Source organism: Anticarsia gemmatalis, chromosome 27 (genome assembly GCF_050436995.1).
Source record: "Anticarsia gemmatalis isolate Benzon Research Colony breed Stoneville strain chromosome 27, ilAntGemm2 primary, whole genome shotgun sequence".
NCBI lineage: Eukaryota > Metazoa > Arthropoda > Insecta > Lepidoptera > Erebidae > Anticarsia > Anticarsia gemmatalis.
The window spans coordinates 1,931,780-1,948,022 of record NC_134771.1 but is presented as its reverse complement, the minus strand read 5'-3'; the positions used below and the strand labels follow the sequence as shown (position 1 = coordinate 1,948,022).

Below are 16,243 nucleotides of genomic sequence, written 5' to 3'. Positions count from 1 at the left end.
TTCAGTTCAAATCTCTCATTAAATGAGTTCCAGTACTGGGAATTCGAATGCCAACTCCTTTCATCGCACTTCAACTAAGGCAACTTTCATCTACCAAAACTAATTAAGAATTGAGAATCAATTCAGAGACACATAATGAAAATACTCTCAAACTCAATAAAGACTGAGTAAATCAAGTCTTTTGAAGACTCGTAGACTTTAAAGCCTCAAAGACTAGGGATGTAACAGATGTGAAGCGGTTTCTAAAGCAATTCTGCAGTAGCTCGATTCTCTATTACTATCGACTACCGACAACCAACCAAAAGTCATAGAGAAATTTTGTATGAAAACCTGATCAGCGCCTCTGACGGGTGTCGTAGGAAATATTTAGGCAGTACATTCTAAATGTCAAAATTTCGATAGCTAGCCGGTTGTCGGTAGTCGATTAGAGTAGATTTCGAGTAGTAGAGAATCGAGGTACTGCTTTGCTTTATTACTTTAGTTTATCGTATGTTTGGTTTGTTTTTACTAGTAGTCAGAAGCTTGAAAGTCTGACAACCAGTCTCACAGAGTGGTATTGTGTTATATCCAAGGTAACTGGGTTGTGGAGGTCCGATAGGCAAACGCTCCAAGTGAAATTCTGGTATTCAGCTGCATCCAGTGAGACTGAAAGCCGACTCCAATATAGTTGGAAGAAATGCTGGGCTGAGGTCTGATTTTCAGTCAGAGCTTTTTGTCGGCAACTGAATACCCACAAATATTTTTCATGGAGCGAATGTCTGTCGGACCTCCACAACCCATTTACCTGGATTATTACACGATACTGTCAAAGATATTTGAAAATTACTGCCCGGGGAAAATCCGAAACACAGCGGAACTCGGCATATGTATAATATGGTCACCCATCCACTGATCAACCTCAGCAAGCGTAGCTTACCTATTGGGTCTAAACTACAAATTCTTGAGGCGTGATGCTGTGTATGTATTAAGTCGGGGAAAGGTTTTTCGCATTATAGTATGTATGAACTTGTAATAAAATCTCCTTGGCTTCAAGAATCACAAATGAGTACACGGTCCATTAGGTTTCTTTCAGTGAGCTCGTGAGGTACCCAGATATCGAGCTTTTTTGTAGTAGACAAAAGATTTTATTACAAGTACATACATACTATAATGCGAAAAGACTTTTCCCCGACTTAATATGTAAAATTGCGACCTATCTATAGCTACCTAAGTCTACATGGAAAGACCTTGTACTGTTCAATATTCATTAGTATAAGTAAGATCGATACTGCACTGTCTCACGTTACAGTAATATACTACTGTTTACATAACACATGATCGAAGTATTAGGTCGGGGAAGTCTTTTCGCATTCTTCTTCTTCTTATCGTATGGTTAGTGGTCAACCTAGTGTCAAAGTTGTTCAAGCCGCACGAAAGGCCTTTGACATGGCTTAACGACTGTTATCTTAGTTGACAACAACCGGGACCGACTTTTTACGTGCCCTCCGAAGCACGGAGACGCCCAGTTCAAATACCACTATGCGGTCACCCATCTATGGAATGACCGCGCCAAAGTTTGCTTAACCCACCGATCGTTTACCGACCGGTGAGCGCAACTGGCTATGGGCACCTCTTTTCGCATTATAGTATGTATGAACTTGTAATAAAATATTTTCTCTACACAAAAAAGCTCGATATTTGGGTACCTCACGAGCTCACTGAAAGAAACCTAATGAACCGTTTACTCATTTGTGATTCTTGAATCCAAAGAGTTTTTATTACAAGTTCATACATACTATAATGCGAAGACTTTTTCCCCGACCTAATATTTTATTGATTACTATCAAGCTTCTATACAGACTAGGTGCAATTTACCGGACTACTATCACTACATAGTATAAAGCAAAGTCGCTTCCCACGTTTGTGTATGTATGTATGTATCTTTACAACTACACTACAGATTTTGATACTGCTTTTTTAACTGATAGAGGTTTAGACTGATTCATATGTAAGGTTTACATGTAACTAGCTGACCTGCGCAACTTCGCTTGCGTCACATAAGAGTGAATGGGTGAGTCTTCCCCGTTTTTGTAACATTTTTCGTTGCTACTCCGCTCCTAATGGTCGTAGCGTGATTTTATATAGCCTATAGCCTTCCTCGATAAATGGACTATCTAACTGAAAATGAAATAATTTTTCAAATCGGACCAGTAGATCCTGAGACTAGCGCGTTCAAACAAACAAACAAACTCTTCAGCTTTATAATATTATATTATAGTATAGATAGATAATTCAAGATTTCTAATGCAAAGTCGGTAATAAGTTGTTTTTACGCTTACATTGCAAGCAACTGTTATCGTAGTAGATAACAACCGGGACCGACTTTTTACGTGCCCTCCGAAGCACGGAGACGCCCAGTTTAAATACCACTATGCGGTCACCCATCTATGGAATGACCTCGCCAAGGGTTGCTTAACCCACAGATCGTTTACCGACCGGTGAGCGCAACTGGCTATAATAGAAAAGTAGTAAAATGTAACATAGATACATTGCAATATCGATTTTAGTAAAACTAATGAATATTGAAACGCGGTTCATGGAAGTAGCTGCAGAAACTAGGACGAGCACACCTTGAATATATTTGTTTTTAATACTGACCTTTCAAAGAGATGGTGGGAATAGTAGCTTATTGAAACAGACATGTTTTAGTGACCAATTGTAAGGTTAACTTATATTAGAACCTTTCGTGTTATCCAATTTTATAAATAACATACTCTATATTGTTTAATATTATGAATAACATAATATTATGACGATTATACCCGAAGGTGTAGGCAGAGGTGTATGAAAATGCATCCGCATATCGCCATTAACAATGTTTGTCCCATGTAATGGGGGGCAAGCCTTTAGCCATATACCGGGCATGTTACCAAATTCTTATCATTATATCATTTTATGGTGAGAAGAAAGCAAAAAAATGCGTGAGTAGAGCTGCGCGGCTCAACTAGTCTGATATAAATAAGAAAAATACTAACTGTGCTTTATCGAACCTGGGTATCGAACCCTTTTCGGGACCTTTTCTTGACGGGGGAAGAAATTCCATTGGATGCCCAACTTTCTTAGGGGAGAAATGTTGGGGTGTGAGGTGCGTTTCCACTAGAAAACCAGCCATCTGGTACGTCAATGGAAAGCCCTGACCTGAAAAACTCTTTAGGTAGGCCAGGACCTAGTGTTTAGCAGGAGGATACACTATCAAACGCGCCACAGAGGCAACATCTAGTTCTAGCTAAAACCTGTTTTAATTTCTACCCCCCCGATACCATAAACCTTTAGCATCAACAGTATTATAGGACCACTACTCGCATTACTAATAACCGCGTCATAACTCACGCGAGCAAATTGGCGTGTAAACTGACACCGATGCTCCCGGGAGTTAAGTGAATACGCTAATATGATTAGTGCTTCAGCTTACAATTTGGGAGCAGTAGTTTGAAAGCAGCTTTTGAAATCTAGACAGTTTGGACTGTATGGGTTAGTTTGGGAGATAATAAATGTGTACCCTGCAGGAATGATGACTGACTTTGACTGCCTCAGTGGCGCAGTGGTTAAGGTCGTCACGCTGCTACCATCTCGTTTAGGTCTTCGTGGGTTCGATTCCCCACACGGAACAATTATTTGTGCGATCCACAAATTATTGTTTCGGGTCTGATCGTACTTTGTGTCTGTTGTTTGTATGTTTTTAAAAGGCCCCGCGATACAAGAGTTGTTTTTTTTTTAAAATAACTAAGAAAAATTGATTAAGTTTCTTTAGTATGAGAGGCCGAAATTCCAAAGCTCGTTTACATAATACACAGTGACTGAGTGCCTGTTATACATTTGTCATTACGTGAAGGCAAAGATGTATGTCAAACCCTCCATGTTACAGCCATGTTTCACGCTTTCACAGCTAAACAGATGAACCGATTTCTATTTAGTTTAATGCGGCGATAATAGACTCGTTGGCCAGATAACTTAACATATTATGTACATAAAATCACGCCTTCTTTTCATACGGGTAGGTAGAGACCAGAGAACGCTATTTGGTTCGATCCTTACAAACTTCCCTTGCCTCGTTCACATCCATACATCTTGTCATACAAGACCTTTTTGCAAGACATTACCGATTTATTTTAACTTTGTTTTGAAAATATCATAATTTCTTTTTAAATTACATGCGAGCAAAAAACTGCACAATTCATATTTTTAAAAGAAAACTCGTTTAAAAAACAATCACATTAAAAAAACCTATATTTCTTTTGTCACTATAGACAAATGGCAGTATTTTCAAAGCAAAGGCACTTTAATTTACAGCCAGCGATACATCAAGAGACTAATATAAATCTTAGTTAAATGTTGTACAAGTTTTTTGTCACTTTAATAAATCGTTCTCGCAAGACAAATATCTTTGACAAACTTTGTGCTTTTTTTAAAGGTTAAAATGAATAATACTGTCATTTAATTTTCGATATTTACACAAATATTTTTGTTTGTCCTCTATAATCGATGACATACATACATATTCTATGATCGATGACATAAAACCTCCTTTTTAAGTCGGTTAAAATGTATTGATGTTTTGTTCCAGGAGTAAAAAGTATCCTATGTGTTAATCGAGGTTATAAGCTATCAGTTTACCGAGTTTCATGAAAAACTGTTCAGTAGCTTGATCGTGAAATAGTAACAAACATACGTACATACATACACTCAAACTTTCGCATTTATAATCTGAGTAAGATTTAGATCAATTTAAAAAAAAGACTTGTAATACACCTACACAGAATTTTTTTTCAAAATGTACATAAAATCTACGCGTTTGTTTGTTATTTACAATACAATTTATTCGTAAATTGTTGCCATACATAAAAAAGGTAGCAACACCCCAATCTTTCACATCTGAGAGAGACACTCGTCACGTTGATCGTAACAAAAAAATTCAAGACCCTCTTCAGTCAGTGCCAATAAAACATAAAAAACGCAGGTGGACATTTCACCCCCTAAATTCTTTGGGAAAACTACCCCCACCCCCTAAGAGTGGTTTCACACTTGCGTTTTTTATTCGCAGCTCGTGGCTTAGTTAACAACAGCCACACGGATCGATCTCTCAGGTTAAGCTGCGCTTGCCGAGGTTGGTCTGTGGATGGGTAACCATATTATAGGTGTTTCGGAAAGCACGTTAAATTGTGGGTCCGGGCTGTCATTATAAACGATTTTTGACCGTCGTTAACAGTATTCAGAAGTTTGAAAGTCTGACAACCAGTCTTAGCGAGGGGTATCGTGTTACACCCTAGGAAACTTGGTTGTGAAAATCCGATAGGCAGTCACCGATAGCAGGAATCCTCGTTTATACGGGTCAAATATTGACGCTTATGATAGTCGTTACAATTGCAAAATATACCACTAACCCGAAAACGAGGTAGAGCCTTATGAGACGAACTAGCAATGCACTAACGGCCATTATTTTTAATCGCCAAAAGATTTACAATGTGGTTGATACAATAATTGATTGATGCGAGGAGCTGCCAATAATTAGCGTTGTAGTTAAGAGATGTGAAATTTTGCTTTTGAAAGGCGTATGTCGAAACGACATAACATGTAGAATAAAACGCTTGTCTGAAATCGCCTTATATAGGGGGAAGATCCACCCGGAAAAACATACGGGACAATGTTTACCGTATTAAGTATATAAATATTTTTCTTTTGGCTGTCCTTATAGGATGTTGGCACCCGGGCCTTTGGGACCGGCGGGAATCAAAGGAATTTTTATTCGCGAGTAATGTGATGCGTTTCGATTTAAATTTCGTTTTGTTATTGCTGAGACGTTATTTTGCTTCTATATAACAAATATATTGTAAAAAGCTTTTGGATAAACATTCATTAATCTTTAAAGAAGTCGTTTCGTTTCTTTTCATGAACTTCTGTATTTATAAAACAGCTTAAGATTTAGTCAGCCCGTGACGGTTTGATATAATTCGATAAAAGACGATTCAGTAGGACAGTTAGGACAGAAATTTTATACACATTTAGTTTTTAACTTAAATTGGCACGTAGTACGTTTGTAATTGTCCGAGTATGGCTAAAGTACCAAGGCTTTCAAAAAACAAATAAATACATACATACATACATAAAATTTTGTCTTCTTCCCATATGGGTAGACAGAGACCAGAGAACGCCACTTGGTATTCTTACAAACTTTTTTTGCTTCATTTACATCTATGTGATCCATAAATGCGCATTAGATTTTCAGAATTATCTTTCCTATTTTTTCTCTCTTTTCGCCTGAAGTAAAAGAATCCAAGACCTTAAATGAATCGTCTGTTATCTTAATTGATAACAACCGTGACTGACTTTAAACAGGCCTTCTGAAGCACGGAGATGCTCAGTTCAAATACCACTATGAACTGAGCGTCTCTGTGCTTCGATACATTCAAGTCGGTCCCGGTTGTTGTCTACTAAGATAACAGTCGTTAGGCCATCTCAAGGGCCTTTCGGGCGGCTTGAACAACTTTGACACTAGGTTGACCACTAACTATACGATAGAATACTTCCCGTATCTCACTATTTCCATCTCGCTTTGAATTGTAAATGGCAACAAAAATGAACGGGTCACAATGATCGTGAAATAATCGCATATCAACAGATTACGCTGTCCAAACTTTGTTCATTTAGGACGAAGGGATTGCAAAGTCCTCGGTATTATTGGATCCTGCTCTCTTAGGGGGTTGGTTAGGGGGTGGATTAAGGGTAGAGAGCAAGCGTATTGACAAATCTATACTAATACTAATATTATAAGGCTGAAGAATTTGTTTGTTTGTTTGAACGCGCTAATCTCAAATACTACTGGTCCGATTTGATAAATTCTTCCAGTGTTAGATGGCCCATTTATCGAGGAAGATTATAGGCTATATAACATCACGCTACGATTAACAAGAGCAGAGTACCAGTAAAAAAATGTTACAAAAACGGGGAAAATTATGACCCATTCTCTCTTATGTGACGCAAGCGAAGTTGCGCGGGTCAACTAGTGTAGAATATATGAGATTTTTCAACACTATTTTTCAGTTATTCATAAAGGACTAATATTTGTGTGATGAGCAACACGAATATTTGTTCTGAGCCTGGTTGTTAATGTATCTATGTATATAAGTATGTATTTAGAAGTATATAAGAATGTTTATTATTGTTTATCGGTTATCTGGTTACTCATAGTACAAGCTCTGCTTAGTTAAATAGTGTTACTCGTAGTAGTCCAAGACTTCGTCCGCGTGGTATCTTTCTCGTTTTTCAAAATAATTTGTAGCCTATAAGTTGCCTAGACTTAATAGCTTGAAACAAAAACAGTTTCATTCAAATCCGTCAAGTAGTTCCGTAGCGCATACAAACAGTAGCTCGATTCTCTACTACTATCGACTACCGACAACCGACCTGTCATCGAGAAATTTTGTATGAAAATCTGATCAGCGCCTCTGACGGGCGTCGTAGGAAACATTTTGGCAGTAGATTCTAAATGTCAAAATTTCGATAGCTAGCCGGTTCTCGGTAGTCGATAGTGGTAGAGAATCGAGGTCCAGACATACTGAAACAGTCAACGTTTTGTCGATTAGTGTTGTATTACTGTTCCCAAATTTATTATTTTGTGAATATATTAAATTTTACTGTTTAATTATATGTGTAGATTTAGATTGATAGTTTGATAAGGGCAGACAGCTCCAGCTCATGACTTTAGGCCGAACCCACCTTTGTACTCCTGAAAGCCCTTAATTAGTCAGCTCATTTAGAAGCCTACTTAAGAGCTGACTGGAGTAGTGTAAAAGTGCTTATGTCATTGTACTTAAGTACCTAGTCTTATTGAATAAGTGTATTTAGGTACTTAGCCCAAAAAAAGAGCGAAAAAGCTTCGTTTTCTTTAAGAAGTCGTGGCGCAGTGGTTTAGGTCGCCACACCGATATCACTGCAACGGGAGGTCGTGGGTTCGATTCCCAGACGGAGCAATTAGTTGTGCGATCCACAAATAATTGTTTCGGGTCTGGTTGTGCTTTGTGTCCGTTGTTTGTATGTTTGTAAAAGTCCCCGCGACACAACTTACAAGACAACTTAAAAGAGGAAGAAAGAGAAAAAGAGTTCTTCTGAGAAGCTTTCAGATTAAAAAAATTACCTGTGTACATGTTTAGATAACTGTAAAATGAATCGGTAGCGCGATCAGTTGTATATGCGACAACCGCGCATAAGGGTCTCAGCACACATATGGGATCGGAAAGGGATCGTAACCGTAACGCCTTTCGCCTCGCTGTCAACCAGGCGTCAACCTACCGTATGCACGTAACGAAAGCGTATCAGCAGCGCCTGTACGTCAACTCGGCTACGGCTAGGCGACACCGCGCTTACGCCTCGCTTATGGATATTTTCTCACTTCTTCAATAAATTTCTCCCTTTGCATCGTTATTTTGTGTTTGAATCGAACTTAAAATTTTAAATAAAACATACGCGCAACACGAATGAAATACTCCTTGCGAATGGCGGCGTCTTTAGCAGGCAAGTCGCGGGAGGGGAAAGGGGAAAGGGTGGACGAAGAGATGTGAGCTCGGGTACGGAGAGACGTAAGCGCGGGGACGGAGAAACGTAAGCGCGGGGACGATGAGCCGTAAGCGCGGGAATTCAAGTTCGGAGCCTGTTCCGAGGCGAGGCGATTACGTTACTATTCCGATTAGTGTGCGTTGCAGTAGGGAGTTTAATACAAACCATTCTGAACGGCTCGAGGCGATACGGTGACGATCCCTTTCCGATCCCATATGTGTGCTGAGACCCTAAGTCTCGCGTTCGAATCCTGGGTTGACCCAAAAAAACTTTTCTGCGTTTTACTGTTTAGATTTTTTCAGAGAATGCCCGGAATTAGTAAGTTGAAGCCGTAGACCTCCGTGCCTCGAAGAGTACATAAAACTGTCAGTCTTACAAATGACCTCTCACTGGTCGTGTCGGTTATCCGTCCCACCGAGTTATGAGAGTGATGGAATAGGGAGTGTACCTGTGTATTGTATGCACCTCAGCCTACACCTTGGCATATAACATCTAATATATAAAATTCTCGCGACACAGTTTTAGTTACCATACTTCTCCGAAACGGCTTGACCGATTCTCATGAAATTTTGTGAGCATATTGACTAGGTCTGAGAATCGGCCAACATCTATATTTCATACACCTAAGTGACACATTTTTTTTTTATATGGCAAAGAAACGTTTGCCTGGTCAGCTAGTAATGTTATAAATAAACAAATATTTCCAAAATCCATTAAAACCAAACTCTTTGTAGTTGTTGAGTAGGAATAAGATCTGGGAGCAAATGGTTTGCGTTTATTGTCGGCTCAAATAAAAGTCGGTTGGTTAAATTGTTGTCGATATCCGGTGTTATTGGAGGGAAATCTTCCGAACGCTGATGTATTGTGCCACAAGGTAAAAGATATAGCGGGTATAAAAAAAAGACCAGATAGCCTCTCACGCAAGTGGTCGACGGTTTGCACCCGAGACACAACAATGACTTTTTGAAACTATGTGTGTATGAGAAATAATTATCACTTGTAAAACGGTGAAGGAAAGCATCTTGATGGAACCTTGTAACTTGACCTTCAGTCTTACCAGGTGCAGCTGAATACTAGTATTTTACATGGAGCGACTGCCTATCAGACCTCCACTACCCAGTTACCAAAATAATAACACGATACTATAATATACTGTCAAAGATCTTTGAAAACGACAGCTAGGACCCACAATTAAACATGCCTTCTGAAACACGAAGGAACCCGGTACGTATGTAAAATGGTCACCCATCCGGGCAACCCCGGCAAGCGTAGTTTAAACCTGAGAGATCGAACCGGCTGTTTTAGCTACTATTATAAAATCGCTTGTCTCTCATAGCTTGTCCACCTATAATTTGTGGCGTATATTAAACATCAAAGGCGCAGTCACATTAATATTATTTGAACGTGTCTGTTTGACTCGCAACGAGCCGTTATTTTGATGAATTAACCTTTTATTGATGCCTTGAGTATTTTTAGATTGTTTCTCTTTCTATTATTGGTTGTAGGGCAAGGATAGAATTGTTTTACTGACAGAAAAGTTTTAGCTTGATTCTCGGTAACTACTAGACACAGTCAGTAGTGTGTCCGGCTGCTAGCCGCGAAGTCCTAGGTTCGATTCCAGTGAGATTTCATTCCAGTAGAGTGTGTTTGTTTACACGCGCTAATCACAGGAACTACAGTTTTTAATTGAAACAATCTTTTTGTGTTGTATAGTCTTTTTATTGGCTTCATAATATCACGCTAGAATTAAAGCGAGAACAAGAAAAAAAAAGTTCACGCGGGCGAAATCGCGACCGCCTACTTGTTCATTATTTACATGCAATAAAGATTTTAAAATAAAAATAGTAGATTCCTTTTAAATTTAAATCAAATAATTTATTCCTAAAAACATTCACCACAATTCGTTATTTGTAAATGTAAAGCGTTTGCATTTCGCCGTTCCGTGCAATTTATTTTATTGCCCGAGGAAACGGTGAGTTCACCTTGTTACCCTATCTCAGGAAATTTACAGCATACCCTGTTAACTACAGGTTAGAATAAAATACATTTTGAGGACATATTTGTGAAAAATCTTCATTTTTATACGTCTATACTAATATAATAAAGCTGAAGAGTCTGTGTGTTGAAACGCGATAATCTCAGGAATTAGCGAAACTACTGGTCCGATTTGAAAAATTATTTCAGTGTTAGATAGCCCATTTATCGAGGAAGGCTATAGGCTATATATCATCACGCTATGACCAATAGGAGCAGAGTACCAGTAAAAAATGTTACAAAAACGGGGAACATTATGACCCACTAGCTGACCCGCGCAACTTCGCTTGCGTCACATAAGAGAGAATGGATCAAAATTCTCCCCGTTTTGGTAACATTTTTTATTGGTACTCCGCTCCTATTGGTCGTATCGTGATGATATATAACCAATAGCCTTCCTCGATAAATGGGCTATCTAACATTGAAAGAATTTTTCAAATCGGTACAGTAGTTCCTGAGATTAGCGCGTTCAAACAAACAAACTCTTCAGCTTTATAATATTAGTATAGATTCTCTTTTATGTGACACAAGCGAAGTTGCACGGGTCAGCTAGTACATATTATCACGCCTATTATAATGGAAGGTTCAGGCAGAGATGTATTAAATATACCCATGTTTTGCCATTAACAAAGTTAGTCCCATGTGATAGGGGACCACTTGTTATTTACCGGGCACATACAGAATATAACATACGAGCATACGGGTATCTGAGAAATATTCCACCATATTTCCAAAGATCTTGACAGTCGTTAACAGTAGTCAAATGCTTGAAAGTCTGACAACCAGTCTTACCAAGAGGTATCGTGTTATAACCCAGGTAACTGGGTTGTGGAGATCTCATAGGCAATCGCTCCATGTAAAATACTGGCATTCAGCTGCATCTGGTGAGACTGAAAGCCGACTCCAACATATGTAGTTTGTAGAATAGCTTGGCTTTTCCATTAAAAGAACCTCCCTTTAGAGGCCTCTTACCTTCAAGATTCTTTAAATAGCTTTTCCAATCTAAAAATACCTGTTTATCAAAAGTAGTTAGGTCACGAGTGACGACATCAATGAAGCATAACACCAGCTGATGTAATGTGACGTCATAGTACCGTCATCGTTGGCGTATTTTCATCTCCTTATGTAACTTCACAACGGTTTAGCTAGGTACTGAATAGGTTGAGGCGCCCATAGCCACTTGCACTCACCGGTCGGTAAACGATCTGTGGGTTAAGCAACCCTAGACGCGGTCATTCCATAGATGGGTGACCGCATAGTGGTAATTGTACTAGGCGTCTCCGTGCTTCGGAGGGCACGTAAAAAGTCGGTCCGGTTGTTTTCTACTAAGATAACAGTCGTTATCGTTGTTCCCTGGATGGGTGACCATATTATACGTTAACGAGCTTCGCCGTGTTTCCGAAGAAACGTTAAATTGAAGGTCCCGGCTGTCATTTTCAAAGATCTTTGTCAGCCTTTACTAGTTGTTAAAAGCTTGAAAATTTAACCACCAGTCTTACCGAGGGGTATCGTAACATACTGTATATAAAATGTAAAATACTGGTATTCAGCTGCATCCGATGAGACTGGAAGCCGACTCCAATATAGTTGGAAGCAAGGCTAGACTGATGAAGATTTCTTTTATTAACTATTATAAGTCAAAAGTATTTTCATAGTAATTTATTATAATATTATACTCTTAGTGATATTTCTTCCGCATTACACTAGAGACGTGGGTGTGTTGACGTAGTCGTGACGTAATACCGATGACGTAGCTGTTTATGTAAATATAGCACGTTTCGTACATAGTAGATGGACGTAACTGCTTCTGGAGTGTGGATAGTTATGTGAAAAGTCAAGTTTGAGATAAAATTGTCGGCAGTAGAATGGCCAAAGAGAAGAATGGCAATGTATGTATAGGCTTGTTAATTGTTTTGTAATCAAAAGTTAAAAACGGGACCTTAGTACTGAGACTTTGCTCTCTGTTTGTCTGTCACCAGGCTGTGGGCCATAAACCTGATAGTTAGACAGTATTATAATTAGTAGTAGTCAGTAGTATTTGTTGTTATAACGGCAAAAGAAATAAAACAATATAATTAGTATTTCAGGAGGCTAACATACACAGCAAACGTGATAACTTTTTTAAAATAACGATACGATACTCGCACTTAACAAGTTTTAATTTATAATAAAAATCAAGTAAACAATTTGTATTTGCCAAGAAAATCTCACCTGCTGTTCAAAATACCTGAACAATCTGTAATATTATTATAAATTGTAATGTTTGTTTGTCTGATAACGCTTTTATAACTAAACTGCTGAACAACATTCGATGATAATATATGTACAGTAGTCTGATCACTAACCATATAATTACCATAAAAGTTTTAAAAGATTTTGGAACCCAGCATCCAGTGCAGACACAATTACTTTGTATCCAGGTCATGTATTACACGATGTGTATAAATAACCCACTATTTCGGGTTGACCGCGCACAACCCGGATAAATATGCAATAACAACTTATATATACATGTTTATTATTATGTATAGTTGTATATAACGGCTGGAGTTTTTGGAAAGAATGAGTAAGAGTATCTCTACCTACCTCTATGGGAAAAAGGTGTGATATTATGTATATTTATGAATAACTGAAAAAAGTTTTTTTTAATAACCCACATCTGTACCACTGCAGGGCAAGGGTCTCCTTCCAAACGAACGAACAACGAGGGGGAAGGGTTAGGCCTTGAGTCCACCACGCTAACCAAGTGCGGGTTGGGGACTTTGCATGCCCTCAATAAATGTATAAAAAAGAATAGAAATAAAGAAAGACATACTCAGATCATATCGGAGATGTCTTGCAAAAATGTCAGGTGCTACTCGTAACCGGCGGTCCTGTATGACAAGATGTATGTATGTGAATGAACCAAGGGAGTTTGTAAGGATCGTACCCAGTGGCGTTCTTTGGTTTCCGCCTACACCTATGGGAAGACATAATATATACCAGTATTTTTGTAGAAATGACTAAGAATGCCTCTGTGGCGCGGTCGGTAGTGTATCCGACGGTAGTCCACATCAGATATCCCATCCTTATTCCTTAACCTCCGTGACGAAGAAGTTAAGGTGTTCGCCATGCCACCAGCAATCCGTTGAAGAGGTTCGATTCCCACACGGAACAATTATACATATTATTATATGCGATCCACTAAATGCTCTTTCATACATGGTTGTACTTTGTGTCCGTTGTTTGTATGTTTGCCCGCGACACAAGAGCAATTCTTAGAGCGGGAGTTGTCTTTTCAAATAAAAGAAGACATTAATTAACCTCCTACATTTACTTAAAACATATTTATTTTCGTCTACAATCAATAATTCGGTCGTATTCAGAATACATCGCGAATAGATATAAATACGATGTTATTTTAGAAGCGAACATTCAACCCACCGCTAATGCAGGTTACTTAAACACACCTGTTCCGGAATGGTAGGCAGAGGTGAATGTAACGCTTTTGTTTCTAACTTATAAACAATATCACGGATTGAATATTACTAGTGGTCGCCAGCAGTCGAAAATCGACTATAATGAATTAAAATTATAAGTTACTTAATATAAAAATTTATGAAATTCAGTAAGACCTCAGTAAACATGTAAGACGGTACTCTATGTCTATTTCAGTGCTCTATGATATAGACAAATGTCAAATGCGTGGTAGTGTGTTTAATGTTTTATTTATTGATTTAATGTATGTACTTTATAAGCATTATTAGTAAAAAAATATTATCGTTCTGCACTCTTCCTACACATAAACTGTAAGTGTGCCAAATTTTATGAAAATCCAGTCAGTAATTTTTGCGTTTAAGTGTAAGAAGCATACCTGCAACTATCCATCCTCAAAAACTTTAGTTTAGTAGTTTCTACCCGTGACTGCGTCCGCGAGAAAAGAATTCCTGGTGCTAAAAAGTATCATATGTGTTAATCTACGTTATAAGCTATCAGTGTACTAAATTTCATAAAAATTGATTAAGTAGTTTTTGCGTGAAAGAGCAACAAACATCTATCCATTCTCACAAACTTTCGCATTTCGTACATTAGTAGGATTATGTAAATCTTTTGATACAGCGTGGGCGGTCATATTCTGTTCTAATTCCAACGAAACATCGTAATCGCGTACAATTACAATACTATAACGATTAATCGATAATTTATATATTTCTTTGATCTTTACATATCAAACAAAATTACTGATTTATACATCTTTATGACCAGTAAAAGACCACACGCAATCTCATTCTATTGTGTTGTTTTCATTCGATTCCAGGAGCTCGTGGCTAAATAACAAAAGCCGCACGGATCGATCTCTCAAGTTAAGCTTCACTTGCCGAGGTTGATTAGTGGATGGGTGATCATATTATACATAAAATCACAAAAAAAACAACTCTAATATTTCATAAATGTCTTTTAATCTATTCTTTGATCGTGTTTGTTTTGAAGTGCGAAGTTCTTACGTTAAATATAATGACATGGATAATGGTGATATTTGTCACTTTTTATTATTATCTCTTAGATTTATGAACTGTTTATTTTTATTGTTTTGTTTGATAGCTTTACTAGAGTAACTTTAGAACAAGCAATCAATGTGGTAAAACCACTAAGGCTTAGAATTAGATGGGTGTTTGGGTGTATATTAGGAACGTAGTTCTCACGTAACTAAGCTTTGACTCATTCCTACCGAGTGTCAAAGCCAATGCCAATCTAGTGTCAAAGTTGTTTATAACACTCGAAGGTCTTTGATATCTGTATGATTTAACAATCAGGATTGACTTTTGACGCGCCGTCCAAAGCACGGAGACGTTCGGCTCAAATACCCATATACTGTCACCCATCTATATAATGTCCGCTTTAAGATTTTTTTTTTTTGTTTTTAAAAGACAACTCCCGCACTAAGAATTGCTCTTGTGTCGCGGGGACTTTTACAAACATACAAACAACGGACACAAAGCACAACCAGACCCGAAACAATTATTTGTGGATCGCACAAATAATTGCTCCGTGTGGGAATCGAACCCACGACCTCCCGATGCAGTGGTATCGGCGTGGTGACCTAAACCACTGCGCCACGGAGGCAGTCAAAGTCAGATTGTTTAACCCACTGACCGTTCACCAACCGGTCTTCTTCTTCTTAACGTATGGTCAGTGATCAATCTAGAGTCAAAGTTTTTCAAGCCGACCGTTATCTTAAATGACTACAACCGGGACCGACTTTATACGTGCCGTCCGAAACACGGAGACGCCTAGTTCAAATACTCGCGGTCACCTATCTATGAAATGACTGCGCCAAGGTTTGCTTAGCCCACAGATCGTTTACTGGTGAGCTCCACTGGCTATGAGCGCCGGTGAAGGTAACTAGCTAAAAGCGCCTCGGAAAGCAAATGCCCCTAACCTTCTCCTAAGCCCATTACTGCACTGAATATTTCTCTTTGAACTGCTAAAATGCTGATGTTTGTCAAATAAGGCTAATCGTATGCTAAACGTTACGTTTCACATCAAATGTCGCAAGCGATTAGGATCACCTTTATTTACATAATTAGGGATGAGAGGGAAACGTTTGCTCATATTGAATTCTCGTCCAATTTTAGCGTTT

General features: G+C 38.4%; 1 protein-coding gene across 1 annotated transcript in view; it reads right to left on the bottom strand.

Moving 5' to 3' along the window:
• Dgk (diacyl glycerol kinase 1) overlaps positions 1-16,243 on the bottom strand; it is a 114,119-nt gene that overhangs the window by 74,318 nt on the left and 23,558 nt on the right. The window lies entirely within an intron of this gene.